This window comes from Phocoena sinus, chromosome 17, assembly GCF_008692025.1.
Source record: "Phocoena sinus isolate mPhoSin1 chromosome 17, mPhoSin1.pri, whole genome shotgun sequence".
In the NCBI taxonomy this organism is placed as follows: domain Eukaryota; kingdom Metazoa; phylum Chordata; class Mammalia; order Artiodactyla; family Phocoenidae; genus Phocoena; species Phocoena sinus.
Genome location: NC_045779.1, coordinates 65469188 through 65483385, shown reverse-complemented (window position 1 = coordinate 65483385; position 14198 = coordinate 65469188). Strand labels below are relative to the sequence as shown.

Below are 14198 nucleotides of genomic sequence, written 5' to 3'. Positions count from 1 at the left end.
ATATTTATTTTTAAAAATTTGTAACCATGTGTGGTGATGGATGTTAAGTAGATTTATTGTGGTGATCATTTCTCAATATATACAAATATCAAATTATTATATTGTACACCTAAAACTAATATAATGTTATATGTCAATTATATTGCAATTTTTGTATACACAGTTGGCTCTTGAATAACACACAGGTTAGGGGTGCTGACCCTCTATGCAGTTGAAATTTTTCATATAACTTATAGTCAGCCCTCCTTACACCTGGTTCCTCTGAATCTGAGGTTCCACATCTGCAGATACAGCCAACTGCAGATCATTCAGTGATCATAGATAGTATTTACGACTGAAAAAAATCTGTGTGTAAGTTGACCCACGCATTTCAAACCTGTGTTGTGCAAGGGTCAATCTATTTGTAATGTTAGGAGAAACAAAGGAAAGAAAACATTAATTCCACCATGAACAAAGGGAAGGGGTGAGGAGCTGGGACATTTTTATATTAAAAAAAAAGTTATTTGAGGATGGTGATTGTTTGGTTCTTCATTGTAATACCAGTACTTCAGCAGTATAGGGAGCCTTGAGTGTAATACTAAGAAATTTGATTTTTTTTTTCTATTTTGTGTGGAAATATGGTTTAGTGGAAGAAAAAAGGACTTTGTAGTCATATGAACTTTGGTTTGAAAATCACTGGGGGAGGTGTCAAAAGTTATTTAACCATCCTTAGTCTTAATGCCCTCATTAGAAAGGGTAACAGGCAAGGGTGTCAGATTATAGGTTTGTTTTGTCAATAAGATGAGAAAATACCCAGACACTTGGAAATACCCAGCATGAATCATGCAAATCTTAGGATTTTAATAAATGATAGAGATTCCACTCCTTGTTCTCTTTCTTCTTCCCTTGCTTCCTCCGTTTTCCCTTCTCATGGGACATCACTAAAGATATTAAACAGAAATGTAGTTAAGAAGATAATATGTTTTGAACTATCGCAGATCCCGCTTAACTTGATTCATCACCTCTGTTCACTCAGTTTCCATCAAGATATCCCACTTCCTACTTCCAACATTCAACTCCATACTCCACACTCCACATATTCCATACTCCATACTCCATATTACCATTTCACATTTGATTTTTTAAAAATTCTCGGCCCAAAATAAGAGCTCTTCAGCATGGGATTCAAATCCATCCACAACTTGGCCCCATTTTGTTTGGCAACTCCTATTCTTTGAGAGTGGCTTCCTGGGACACTGTGTTGAGAAGGATTCTGAAGCTAGTTATATCTTTACCAACAACAAAAAGGTATTATGATTAATTAGTAATTTTGGTCATGGACATGAATCTTGCCATTCATGATCTAAACTATTAGTATACATAATAATTTACAATTTAGTTGGAGTGAAGAATCTGAGAACAGTTTTGATAGAGATGTAGAACATGACCTTATGTCCCAGTTTGCCTGGGACGGTTCCAAGTTTTGCCTGTTGTCCCAGTGTAATTTTTTGTAGTAATTTTTAGTAACATTCACTCTCAAAGATATCCTATGAAGAAGGTGTATGGTTATCCTAGTGATAGAATTAGGAGGCATTAGACTTAGGGTCCTACTTATGAATCTAAATAATAACAGATTTCAGAAAATAAGATTTAATAAGGGACCTTAGGGGCAGTCAGGTGTAAGAGCGATAAAGCATTAATGGGGTATGAGATGGCCTGTATGAGTCTTAAGATCACTTCAAACTTGAGATCTTGGTTTAAATATCTTATTTCACTGACTGGGTAACTGAGACCTAGAAGTCAGGCCAGAATTCAAACTTGAGCTGTTAAATCAGAAGCATGTTCATTTACACCACTGCTTTACCATGTGATAATGGACCACCAGGGCAAATGATGTGGATGCCCCATGGAGTTTGGTTTCAGTTAAGCCTGAAACCAAATGTACAAAATCAGAGGCAGCTCCACTAGAGTTAGAGAAGTCTTAAGTGAAAGTCACACGTGAAATAAGTTGTTTTCCTCTTCCATCTGCTTGTTTTATTTTGGGCACAACCTCCTTCAAATGTTCTGCTTTTCTCATATTCTTTGCTGTTTGTGCAGTTTTGTGATGGGTGTAACCTCATTCTAGTAGTCACTAACTGATTCATTCTTTGCTTTTTCAATCAGTTTATGTTGCTTATGAATTTCCATATTATCTTCCGCTGGAGTTGAGTCCTAAGTTTTCATAACTTCCATAAACAAACCGCTCTGACTGTGTGACTCACGTGTGAGCAGAGTCTGGCTGAATTCTGATTGATGAAACCACTTGTGGTTTGATAGGTATAAACGTACGGACTTTGTGTGCTCTGTAGAGCATCTAACAGCTTTTATCTGTTCCACATGAATATCTGGCAATGTGTCTTTCGACAGATTCTGCACATGTAATACCCCCATAAGCAAAGTCTTCCCTTAGGATGCCCAAGTCATGGAACAGAGAAATTGAGGCTGAGACTCTTGTTAAAGACTGCTTGGCCACAAATTTCAGCTCCACTCGTCGCTAACGGCTAGCCTTAGACAAGTCGCTAATATTTCTAAGCCTCGGTTTCCTCATCTGGGCATGAAAATCGTGCCTACATCATAGGGAATTTTTGAGGATCAAATCTGATAATGCATGCCAAATACTTAATGTAGTCCCTGGCTTATCTAAGCATTTCACAAACATTGGCTATCATCATCATCATCATCACTATGATAAGTGGTTAAAATCCATATTTATTTTTATTATGTTGATTACTAGTCTGCACTTACAGAGATGAAATAGGAACATAAAATTTTGCAATGATGGAATGCCTTAAATTTGCAAGTAAGCCAGTGAGATGTTTGTTGTAGTCTAGTTTGCAGATGCAATGGTTGTCTCTCTCATGGTGGCAAATCTTGTAGCTTAGTTTATTTAACACCTATTTCCAATTATACCCTCCTCCACCATAGGAGATAAGGGGACTGAATCTTTATTCTCCTGGCCAGTTAATGAGATTGAAATAGAAGACTTCTAGGAAGTACTCCCTTTCCTAAATAAAAGACAAAAGAATAAGCCCTCTTAATGTCCAAATCTTGGTTCTAAGGCGATTCTCCAATAAGACACCAGAGTTCCTTAGGTAAATGGCTTATTCTAGGACTGGGACAGGGAATATATAAGATGAGCAGGGAGCATCTTGTGCCAGAAAGTAAGGAAGTGCTCAAAACAACAACAGCAATGGGGGTTTGTCAAAGGATCACAAGGAGCTGACTGAAGGAGCTTGCTCTGAAAAGCTAAAACAATTTGAGAAAAAAGTAGACTAAGTAGAATTGGACTCTAATCCAAAGCATCAAATAAATGTCCATAAAGCTATATGAATATAAATAAAGTATTCATAATATAAATGAATGGGAGAAAAGAGACAAATCTCTTGTGAAGAATCCCAAATAATGCCATTTATGTTTTCAGAGATAGACTTTCATTCCATAAGTATTTACATACTATTACTCATGACAATAACCACGATGCAGCCCTGAGACCGGCCCCAGCTCAGCCCAGTTCTCATGCTGAATCTGCCTACTCCCACCAAAGCATAGTTGCAGAGCCATTTCTATCCATACATCCTCCATGCATCGAAGACCAGGGCCCACCCTCTCTCGTGGGTGAAGGAGAAATCAAGGACAGTGAGTGTGGTGTTTCACGGGGTAAATCAGGCAAGGGCCAAGCAAAGGTTTAAGGCAGACATAGGCATCTGTCCAGCTGAGGAGTCCACAGGCAAACATTTCCTGTGCTGGAGACACTAATGACAGTACCATTGCTAAGCCCCTTGAGATGAGACAAGAATAGTGCTCACTCAGGAGAAGCTGAGTCTTCCTGGAATGCTGATTCTACTCCTCCTATAGAGTCCTTCCAGTTCTCGTACTGTATCTGGGGTCACACAGTTCCCTCAACCTTTGCACATTTTCTGTTCCCCTTTCCATTCAACAAAGCCCGGGGAAATTATATTCTCATCTCATAGATGGAAACCTTGCCCCATCTTCACCTGTTCCAGTTTTGTTGTATATGCCATGAATTACTTCTATTGACCACCAAGATTTAGGATTTTGAATCTCAAAACCATTGTTCTGCTGCCATGTCCTTTATCCAAGACACTTTATCAACAGCCTAGCTTAAAGAGAAACAAGTGATGGTAGAACTGGAAATAAAAAATAGTGAATATTTCAGAAATATCCCACTTCAGCCTCTCTCTCTTTCCTCTTTTCCTCCCTCCAGCCCTTGCAGCATCTATATATTCCAAAGATCATAATGTAAGGTAGAAAGTTCCAAGTGCCTCAAGGCATGTACAGATGAAATGGGGAGGTGATGAAGGAGAGAGCAGGTCAGCTTTTAGATACACCTTGAAGGATGGGAAGTTGAACATGCAGGACTTTGAAAAGAGCATTCTTGGCAGAAAGAGCAGCCTGGAGCTCGGCAGAGAAGAGGGAGGTGCCCGTTTAGAGCAACTATAGCTTGGCCAGTTTGTTTGGAGAACAAACAACATTTGAAGCCTGATTATATAGGGCTTCAAATACCAAAGAGGTTTGGACTTTGCTGGACAGTGCTAGAATCTGCCGAAGGGGTCAAAGCAGAGGAGGGACATGATAGAAATGGTGCATGTAAAAATGTACCACCGACTATCTAAAAGATAGATAGACGAGAATTGAAAATGGAAATAGCAAGAATGATTATTAACTCTTAGTGAGAAGTGACAAGGGCCTAACCTAGGACAGTGGCCATGGAGATGGAGAAGAGTTGACCACCTGAGACTACATCACAGCTGGACATCATCAAGCGTTTACTCAGTGCCAGACACATAGCTTCAAGTTTTACCTGGATTACTTTACTAAATCCTCATCATAAGACAATGAGTTATATTATTATTACACTATTTTACAGGTAAGGAGACTGCAACTAGGTTTGGATGACAGTCCTTGGGGCAGTCCTGGGTTATTTTCTCTTTCCCTAGTGTAATTATCGAGGTAGCTTCTCTCCAAGAGGGCTACCCATCAATTCATTTCCTCCAGGATATGAGTGCCATTCCTCCATCAGGAGGTAGAGTCTACCCATCCTTCCCCTTGACTCTAGGCTGTGCTACGACTCCGTCAGGCAATAGAGTGTTGTAGATGTGACACTCTGCCACTTCAGGCATCACTTTCGGGCCGACTTGCAGTTGCCACCTGTGTTTCATAAAATACTCGTTTGTGCAGAAGACCCTTCTCAGAACCAAGCCACCATGCTGTAAGAAACCCACGCCACATGAAGAGGCCATATATAGGTGCTCAGGTTGCACACTCAGTGGAGCTCCATGTCCACACTCAGCACCAACTGCTGGACATACGAGGGTATCATCTTGGATATTCAGCCCAGCTGAATCTTCAGATGACACTACCCCCAGTCAACAGCCACACAAAATACTGCAAGTGAGAATCATCCCGCCAGTCCTGGGCAACACGGAGAATCATGAGAGATACTTAATCATTTCTGTTTTAAACCACTAAATGTTAGGGTAGTATATTCCATAGCAGTAGATAATAAAAACAATTATTAATGGTGCCCCCTTTGTCTCTCAAAGTGTTCTGCTGTAGACAACGTATTGCATGGTTAACCTAGGTTTGGGAAGTACAAATAGCTGGTGCAACCAGAACTCAAACCCAGGTTAACTATAAGTTCCACTACCTAAGAGAGGAAATGATGTATAGGTGTAAATTCCCTGGGAACTCAAGATGTTTTATTAATCTCTTCAGACCCCAGATTACCAGGCACCTTGCAAGTGTTGAATGAAAAAATGTTTGTTAAGTGAATAATTAAATAAATGAATGGGTTAAAGGTTGAATGAGAGTCAACTTCCCTTAGTTAGTTGGTAAGACAGTTGGGGGAACCATCCTCCACTTTCCCCTATAACACGCTTTTGAAGAAAAATAAGCCTGTGGGTACATTTATCAACTCACGATTGTGGTCCAGCCTAACCTCTAACCATTGTGGGGAGGGAAGGGTGAGAAAAAAAGTACAGGATAAAGCCTATTATGAGGTTTTACTAAACTCTAGGGTAGATTCTTTTTAAAAGAATGATCTAACTTTTTTTCTAAAAGAGAAATTATACCAAGCTTTTATAACAGCTCAGGCCTTCCTCAAGCTCTTTTCTCATGAATTTTAATATTAGCAATCCTTGGTGCTGCTTAACTGCAGTTAATGTTTTTTTCTCTTCTTTTTCCTAACCTCCATTCTCCTCCTAGAGCTCATGAAAGCTCTCCCTCCTCTAAGGGATTCTGGCCTCAACTTAGACTTCTTAGTGCACAGGAGCAATAGATGCCTGTGTCAGATCTGTTTACCAGCTGAAAGCGCTGTTACTGGTGAGGCATTTGTCTTCTGCAGGACGTGTTGATTGTGGCTAGTTAATTCCATTCTTCCTGATGGAAATGGTCCTCCTGAATCCAAAGCTATTTAGCCCAACCAAGCTCAGCATGGAGAATTGCACTCTGGGTCATGCAACATCCCAGTGTGTTTTTAACTGAAGGAGGGGTTACTGATGTTGCTGCAGAATTTTTCTCCTGAGCAGGCATAGACCTGTGTTTTATTTATTCTTGTGTTTCTGGTGCTTGTCACAGTGGCTGGAACCTGGGTAACTGTCCAATAAAGGTTTGTCTGCTTTAGCCTCACTTTCTTCCCTTCTTTCCAAATAATCTATTACTATTTAATCAATATTTGAAATTCTTTCATTTCAAACCTTTTTAATGCTTCTCAAATCCAGCCCCTCTCAGCTCCATTCTCTCTCTTGTTACCTGAGTCCAGGCTACCATCATCCCTCAACTGGATCCTTGGACAGCCTTCTAATTAATATCATCCTCCTCCATCCATTCTCCACACTGACACCAAATGAAAGTGAAATTTGCTGCATTCACACTTAAAACACTTCAAGGACTCACCTTTGTCCATCTTTAAGACAGGAAAAAATATATCTAAAATCTTCACTATCCATTCAAGGCCCTTTTTAATCTGGTCCCTCAATGTTCTCTAGTCTTATTTGTTACTCAGCACCTCTAGTCAAACTATGGTCCAATCAAGCCAGACTCCTCATTCCCAGAACACTTCATGCACTTTCCTTTATCGTCTCATTGCATGATTCTTCCTGACTCTGGAACAGTCTTCCTGCCATTTTGGCTTGCTGAAATTCTACTCTTCCTTTATGACCCAGTGAAAATGCTTCCAACATTCTCAAATTCTTTTCTACATCTTTCTTGTTTAAATGAATTGTTCCCCTCTGTATTCCTGCACTGCACCCTGTTTATTCTGTTAAAGCTTAGCCAGAAAGGCGTCTGGGTGAAAGCCCAAATCTGGAGCCTGACTGCTGAGTTGGAGCCCAGAACTCTGCCACTTACTGGCCTTGTGAACTTGAGCAAATTACTTTATCTTTCTTTCTCAGTTTCCTCATCTGTAAAATGGGAATAAGAAAAGTATCAAATTGTAGCAGTGCTATGGTAATTAAATGACTTAATTGTCTGATACATTGAAAGCGCTCGGGATTTCCCCGGTGGTCCAGTGGTAAAGAATCCACCTTACAATGCAGGGGACGCAGGTTTGATCCCTGATCAGGGAACTAAGATCCCATGCCACAGGGCAACTAAACCAGTGTGCCACAACTACAGAGCTCACATGCCCTGGAGCCTGTGCACCACAACTAGAGAAGAGAAAAACCCTCACACCACAATTACAGAGAAGCCCACATACTGCAACGAAAGATCCCGCATGCCACCAACTAAGACCCGACGGAACCAAAATTAAATAATAAAATAAATAAATAGATAATAATAAATCTTTAAAAGAAAGTGCTCTATAAGCATTTCTACAAATTAAAAAAAATAGTAAGTGAGGCCGTAGATGAACAGTGATATCTTAAATCACTGATTAGTGTTTCTCAAAGTGTGGTCCAGCACACCACGTCCCTCACCTGGGAGCTGGTTAGAAATGCAAATTATCAAATCTCCCTAGACCAACTGAAATCAGAAATACTGAGCATGGGCCCTATAGTGGTATATTTAACAAGCTCTCTGGGTAATGCTGATGCTCAGTCAAGTTTGAGAACCACCCTATAGCTGATCTTCTAAGATGCCTTTCAGTTCTCACCACCTATAGATTGATTACAATCCTCCAGTCCACAGCACTGAACACTAGACTATCCCACTGAGGTCAATTCTCAAAGTCGGAGAGGGCAGTAAGGAATTACGTCTGGAAACTGGAAGTGAAAAAGGGAAGCAAACTATCCATTTGCAAGGGAGCAAAAATACAAGAGAGCAAAACATCCTTAGAGAAAAAAAGCCAAGGTGTTCCTTCTACTTCTTCCTTCTCTCATAAAATCAGGAAGCTTCACGTGGGTTATTGTTCTAAAATTTATTAAGACTTTAAAGAATATTTATATATTCTATATTTGTATATATGAAATGTAAAAATATATTTTATGTTTCTTAGAGTGTATTAATAAGAAATATTAAATTATTAGAAAATTATTTTTTAACAAAACTCTTTCTCTTCTTCTAGCGATTGGGGACTTGATTTGGAGGGGGGAAAGAATAATGGGAAATTTTACTAAAAATGCAATACAATTTAACATTTATCTCCCAACATAAATAAATAATAAATATTTGCAAAAATAAACTCATTCTGCAGACACCACCACCAAAACAAAAGGCATCATAAAAATATTTTAGACATGAAAAAGCTCGAAATAACAGACTAAATATCTGTGCATCCAACACCCAGCTTAAGACGTAAATAATTACTGCATATACCTAAAATAGATTTTTAAAGGGGTCAAAGAGTCTAATGCATTCAAAATGCTGCCTGTCTGTTTAAAATTTAATCAAAAAGCACAGCACAGGGCTTAACATAATAAATATCCACTCCCTTCTGTTCTCTTCCTTGCAAAATGTGTAAACAAGCTCCCTGGCAGTGGCATTTCCAGAGAGAAAGATGCATTTCTGGGTAAGTTTGGGGATGATGAAATTGTTACAAGTGAAATAAAACAATTACTGCTGTTGTATTTTCCAAATAAAGTAATGTATTCTTAAGGGAGACTTATTTCCCCCCTTTTATTTTTTTTCCAGTTTTATTTTATTTGCTTTTTTCATTTTTATTGGAGTATAATTGCTTTACAATGTTGTGTTAGCTTCTGCTGTATAACAAAGCGAATCAGCTATATGTATACATATATCCCCATATCCCCTCCCTTTTAAGCCTCCCTCCCACCCTCCCTATCCCACCCTTCTAGGTAGTTAGAAAACATCGAGCTGAATCTCCCTGTGCTATGCAGCAGCTTCCCACTAGCCATGCATTTTACATTTGGTAGTATATATATGTCAGTGCTACTCTCTCACTTCGTCCCAGCTTCCTCTTCCCCCACAGTGTCCTCAAGTCCGTTCTCTATGCCTGCATCTTTATTCCTGCCCTGCCACTAGATTCATCAGTACCGTTTTTTTTACATTCCATATATATGTGTTAGCATATGGTATTTGTCTTTCTCTTTCTGACTTACTTCACTCTGTATGACAGACTCTAAGTCCATCCAGCTCATTACAAATAACTCAATTTCGTTCCTCTTTATGGCTGAATAATATTCCATTGTATATATGTGCCACATCTTCTTTATCCATTCATCTGCTGATGGACATTTAGGTTGCTTCCATGTCCTGGCTATTGTAAACAGTACTGCAATGAACATTTTGGTACATGACCCTTTTTGAATTATGGTTTTCTCAGGGTATATGCCCAGTAGTGGATTGCTGGGCATATGATGGTTCTATTTTTAGTTTTTAAGGAACCTCCATACTGTTCTCCATAGTGGTTGTATCGATTTACAGTCCCACCAACAGTGCAGGAGGGTTCCCTTTTCTCCACACCCTCTCCAGCTCAACATCACTAATCATTAGAGAAATGCAGATCAAAACCAGAATGAGGTATCACCTCACACCAGTCAGAATGGCCATCATCAAAATATCTAGAAACAATAAATGCTGGGGAGGGTGTGGAGAAAAGGGATCCCCCTTTTAAAAGTAAAGATTCTGTACTGAAAATGTTTCAGAGAAACTCTCAGGAATAATTCCACTATTCAAGTACAGTTATTACAGATTCTGAGGGTAGAGAATGAATGATTGTGAAGGTTTCTGTAATCTCATCTTTCAGTTCAAGCATGGCCCAGTGGTGGGGGGATATGTCCACGTGAGCCTATAAAGAAATTAGACAAACACGTAAAATCAACTAAATGTATTTCTATGTGCTCTTCTCTTGATTTCTCTGGAACTCTGGGTTTACAAGGTAAATCAAAAGGACATCAAGAATAATATTTATGTTTATTGACCAGATTCCAGGTGAGAGTCCTCATGCTAAGTACTTTACAGATATTAATCTGTTTAATCTTTATAATGACTTGGGGGTAGGTATTGTGATCCAGTTTTTCCAGCTAAGGAAATCAATCATCAGAGAGGCCAAGTAACTTATCCAGGGTCACAGAGTTGGAGAATGGCAGTGCTGGGATTCAAGGCCATGTTTTTAGCCACTGTGCCATACTTTGTACAATTCAGAACATATTGCCAAAGACTGCGGGTCCCTAGTCATCTAGGGAGCAGTGACTAAGAGATTGCTCATCTAGCCCAATCTCTTCACTTCACAGGTGAGGATATTAAGGCTAAAACGGGGAAGGCCCTTCTGCAAAGTTAGAGAGCTGAGGCTAGAATTCAGGATTCCTGAATCTCAGCTCAGTGCTATGTCATTTCCTCCTTTTCACATGTCCAAAATGGAATGGATCTTCTTTGCGTTAAGACCAACCATATTCCAGATTGCATGGGCAGCACCATAATCTGCTCCAGGTTCTCGACCCTGTGGCTGAACTGCAGTCATCTAAGACCTTATTGAAAATACCAAAACCAGACTATCACTTGATAAAATTTTACGTATTTTGTTCTGGAATGGTACCAGGACTCCATACAGCCTCTGTTTGAATGTATTATAGGGTTCTCAAAATTTTTATGTACACAATAACTCTTTCACTTCCATCTCTGACCAAAAGCAACCTAAGCAATCCATGCTCAGATCCTGAATTTTTGCATCTCAGTGAATGGCACCATCAAGTTGCTCAGATCAGAAACTTAGCCTTTATCCTTGATTCCTCTCTCCCTTCCATCTACATCCAATCCATTGGCTTGTGTCAGGTCTTGGGTAAAATGTTTGTTAAATGAAAAAAGGCAGACAGTTATTGTGTGAGGTCCAGTGTGTGTCTTCATTTGGAAGAGTGTAAACGTTTAAATCACAAACATTTTGTGTGTGTGTGTGTACACATACACACACACAACTTTCTGGATGGCTTCTTCTGTCATTCCTACATGACTTTGAGGTGCAGGGCTCCCCTCTGAGAGAGTCAAACTTCAGGCTCTCTAAAGGCTCTCTAAAGAGAACCTCAATGCTCTGAGTGACACCCTGACACCACTACAAGAAGGCTTGGACCGCCTTTTTTTTTTTTTTTTTTTTTTGCGGTACGCGGGCCTCTCACTGTTGTGGCCTCTCCCGTTGCGGAGCACAGGCTACGGATGCGCAGGCTCAGCAGCCACGGCTCACGGGCACAGCCGCTCTGCGGCATGTGGGATCTTCCCGGACCAGGGCACGAACCCGTGTCCCCTGCATCAGCAGGCAGACTCTCAACCACTGAGCCACCAGGGAAGCCCACTCACTGAGTTTTTTGAAGATTGGTGATGTTGTCCATAGCATGACTCTTTCTCCAATAAAGACATCGATGACCTGAGTGTTTCACCAGACTTCAGTAGTGACCCAGACAGCAGCTTGTCAAGGGAGAAATCGGGCCATGCATGGTCTGCAGTAGTAATGAGTCCTCCTAAGCTTATAACGAGTCCTCAGGCTTCAGCTTGCAGTGACTCTTCAGATCCTAGGGACAAGGACCAGCTACAAGACAGCCTGAGAGTCCCAATAAGGATCTGGCAGTCAGGTTTTAGCTTTTCAGTGACTCCAAGTCAAGGAGGAGGGAGAAAAATTGAAAAGCTTAGTGCGGAGGCTAAGGTTAGTTTGCAGCCAGATATTGAAGGAAAGTGGAAGAATTGAAAATTTGGTAAGGGTTGACAATCTGTGCCAAGTAACAAATCCAAATCCATTTTACAAGTAGGCATCACAACTGGTTTATCCACAATGGGAGAGCAAGCCAATTAAGTCTCTACCAGACAAGACAGAGTCTGCATATCCATGAGTTACCTGCAGTTTACAAAGTGATACAAAGTAGCTCAAAAACAGTGAATAGCATCAGAATGTGATAACTCAGAATGTGCATAGTGTCCCATTGAAATATAGAACTTCTCTCTATTGTCCCTCTTTCCCTTCTGATGGAAGACAATCTCTAAGGAAAGATTATTCTTCATCACAAAATAAAGCCATTCTCATTAGATGTGGCCTGGTTATTTACATAGGTGCAGCAAGAATGACAATTTACCACATGACTCTTATATTTGCTTTGCTGAAAGTTTCATAAAGAATCTCACATTGGACTCTTCTAAGCCTCTTGAGGATAGGAAGCCAAGCCACGAATTCACCATCATTTTTTACCTGCAGTGCCTAGTGATTTGGTGGGAATTCCTCTCTTCCTTGAGGTCCCCAAAATACCTTAAGATTCCTGGGCCTGCCAAGAGGAAGTGACCTTCCTTGCTCACCTGTGAGGCTGACACCCCTATAAAGCCAGTAACCAGGACAGTTTTCCCAAGAGGGACTTAGTAAGCATTGGCCCCGTAAAGTCAACCTTAGTTCCTCAAAAGTGTCTGATCATAACTGATTAAATGAACATCATTCTCAAATATGACATTATAGGTAAAGCCTAGTTACATAACCAACATAATTTCCAATGATGTCCTGTTAGCAAGGTGGTCAGATTCTTGTTGAATGTATGCAAATAACCGTATGGGCATGAAAATAAGAATACCCAATAAGAGTTTCCAAATTTTGGAAGGGGTGAGTCAGGGTAGAAAAGATAAATGTTTCACTTCTGTTTGTAAGAGCACAGTCTACTAAATAGTTATGAGTGATAGCTAGCTTAAAAAGAAAAGGGGTTCCTTGTTACCAAAAATAGAACATTAAAGCATTAGCACAATTCCAAACAAAGTTCATATTCATCCAGTTCATTCAGTCCTATGTAATTAATTTTTGTTCCATTCGATCTTAGGTTCGTAGTCTCATGAATGCATCCAATTCTTGACTAGACGTCTGGAACTCCTGACGCAGTCCACTAGTATGATGTGATAGCTGTTTAAGCAATGCCATCGGTAGCCTGTACCCAAGAGTACCAGGCCATAGTCCTTTTTCCACCAGGCTCTAAGATAGTCCTTCTTTGCTAAAGATGGAACACTGCCCTATAGCTGATTCCAAGTGATTTCATGGAAGCATCAGGAGCTTAAAAACACACACACACAAACAAAACTATCTGTGGATGACAAAAGACCAAAAATGGCTATTGTTTACTTATTACTGACATTTTTCATAAGGGAATGATCTGAACAGAATTTATTATAAGGATAATGCAAATGACAAGCCTATCTGCTTATTTACATGGAGTGAAAAACAAAATAAGCCAGTCCAAAAAAATATAGACAAAATACCTTTAAGTAAAGAGATTTAAGCCTATTTTAAAAAAACATGAATATTACATCTAATCCATGAAAATGGATGAACACAGTCTTTACAGAGAAAACATTTTCAGATATAACATAGAAAAATCCTGAGACAATAGATGTCCATTTAAGAATATATCAAGTAAATAGATTCAGTAAGTCTGGAGTAGGTTCTAAACACTAGTAGATTACTAAATGTCCATAGAGAAGTGATGTGGATCCCAGTAGAAAACTACTGGCCTGGAATACACAAGACTCAAATTAAAACAGTAAAGTCGCAACCAAGTTAATGTTTTAAAAATAACTGCACTGACTGATAGCTTTTTATATACTGTATAATTATACTGCTTTTGTCTAATAAGCAACATCAGGACTCTGATAAATAGAAACACATCATGGACAACAAAAACACTGACAATTCTCTAGAACCTTCCCATATGGAATACAATTGTTTAAATATTTATGTTAATAATATTTTACCAGTACAAATTTAACCTAGGGAAGTCTAAGCATTTCCTCAGGTTTGACAATATTTCCCA

General features: G+C 39.6%; 1 long non-coding RNA gene across 2 annotated transcripts in view; it reads right to left on the bottom strand.

Moving 5' to 3' along the window:
* The window catches only part of LOC116742317, a 56695-nt gene that overhangs the window by 21011 nt on the left and 21486 nt on the right, over positions 1 to 14198 (bottom strand). The window contains exon 5 of one of the 2 annotated variants that reach the window (XR_004346427.1): positions 9974 to 13472. The exons of the other annotated variant lie outside the window; for it this stretch is intronic. This is a non-coding gene — a long non-coding RNA (uncharacterized LOC116742317). Of the gene's footprint in view, positions 1 to 9973; positions 13473 to 14198 lie in introns of those variants that run through there. 2 annotated transcript variants of the gene reach the window in all.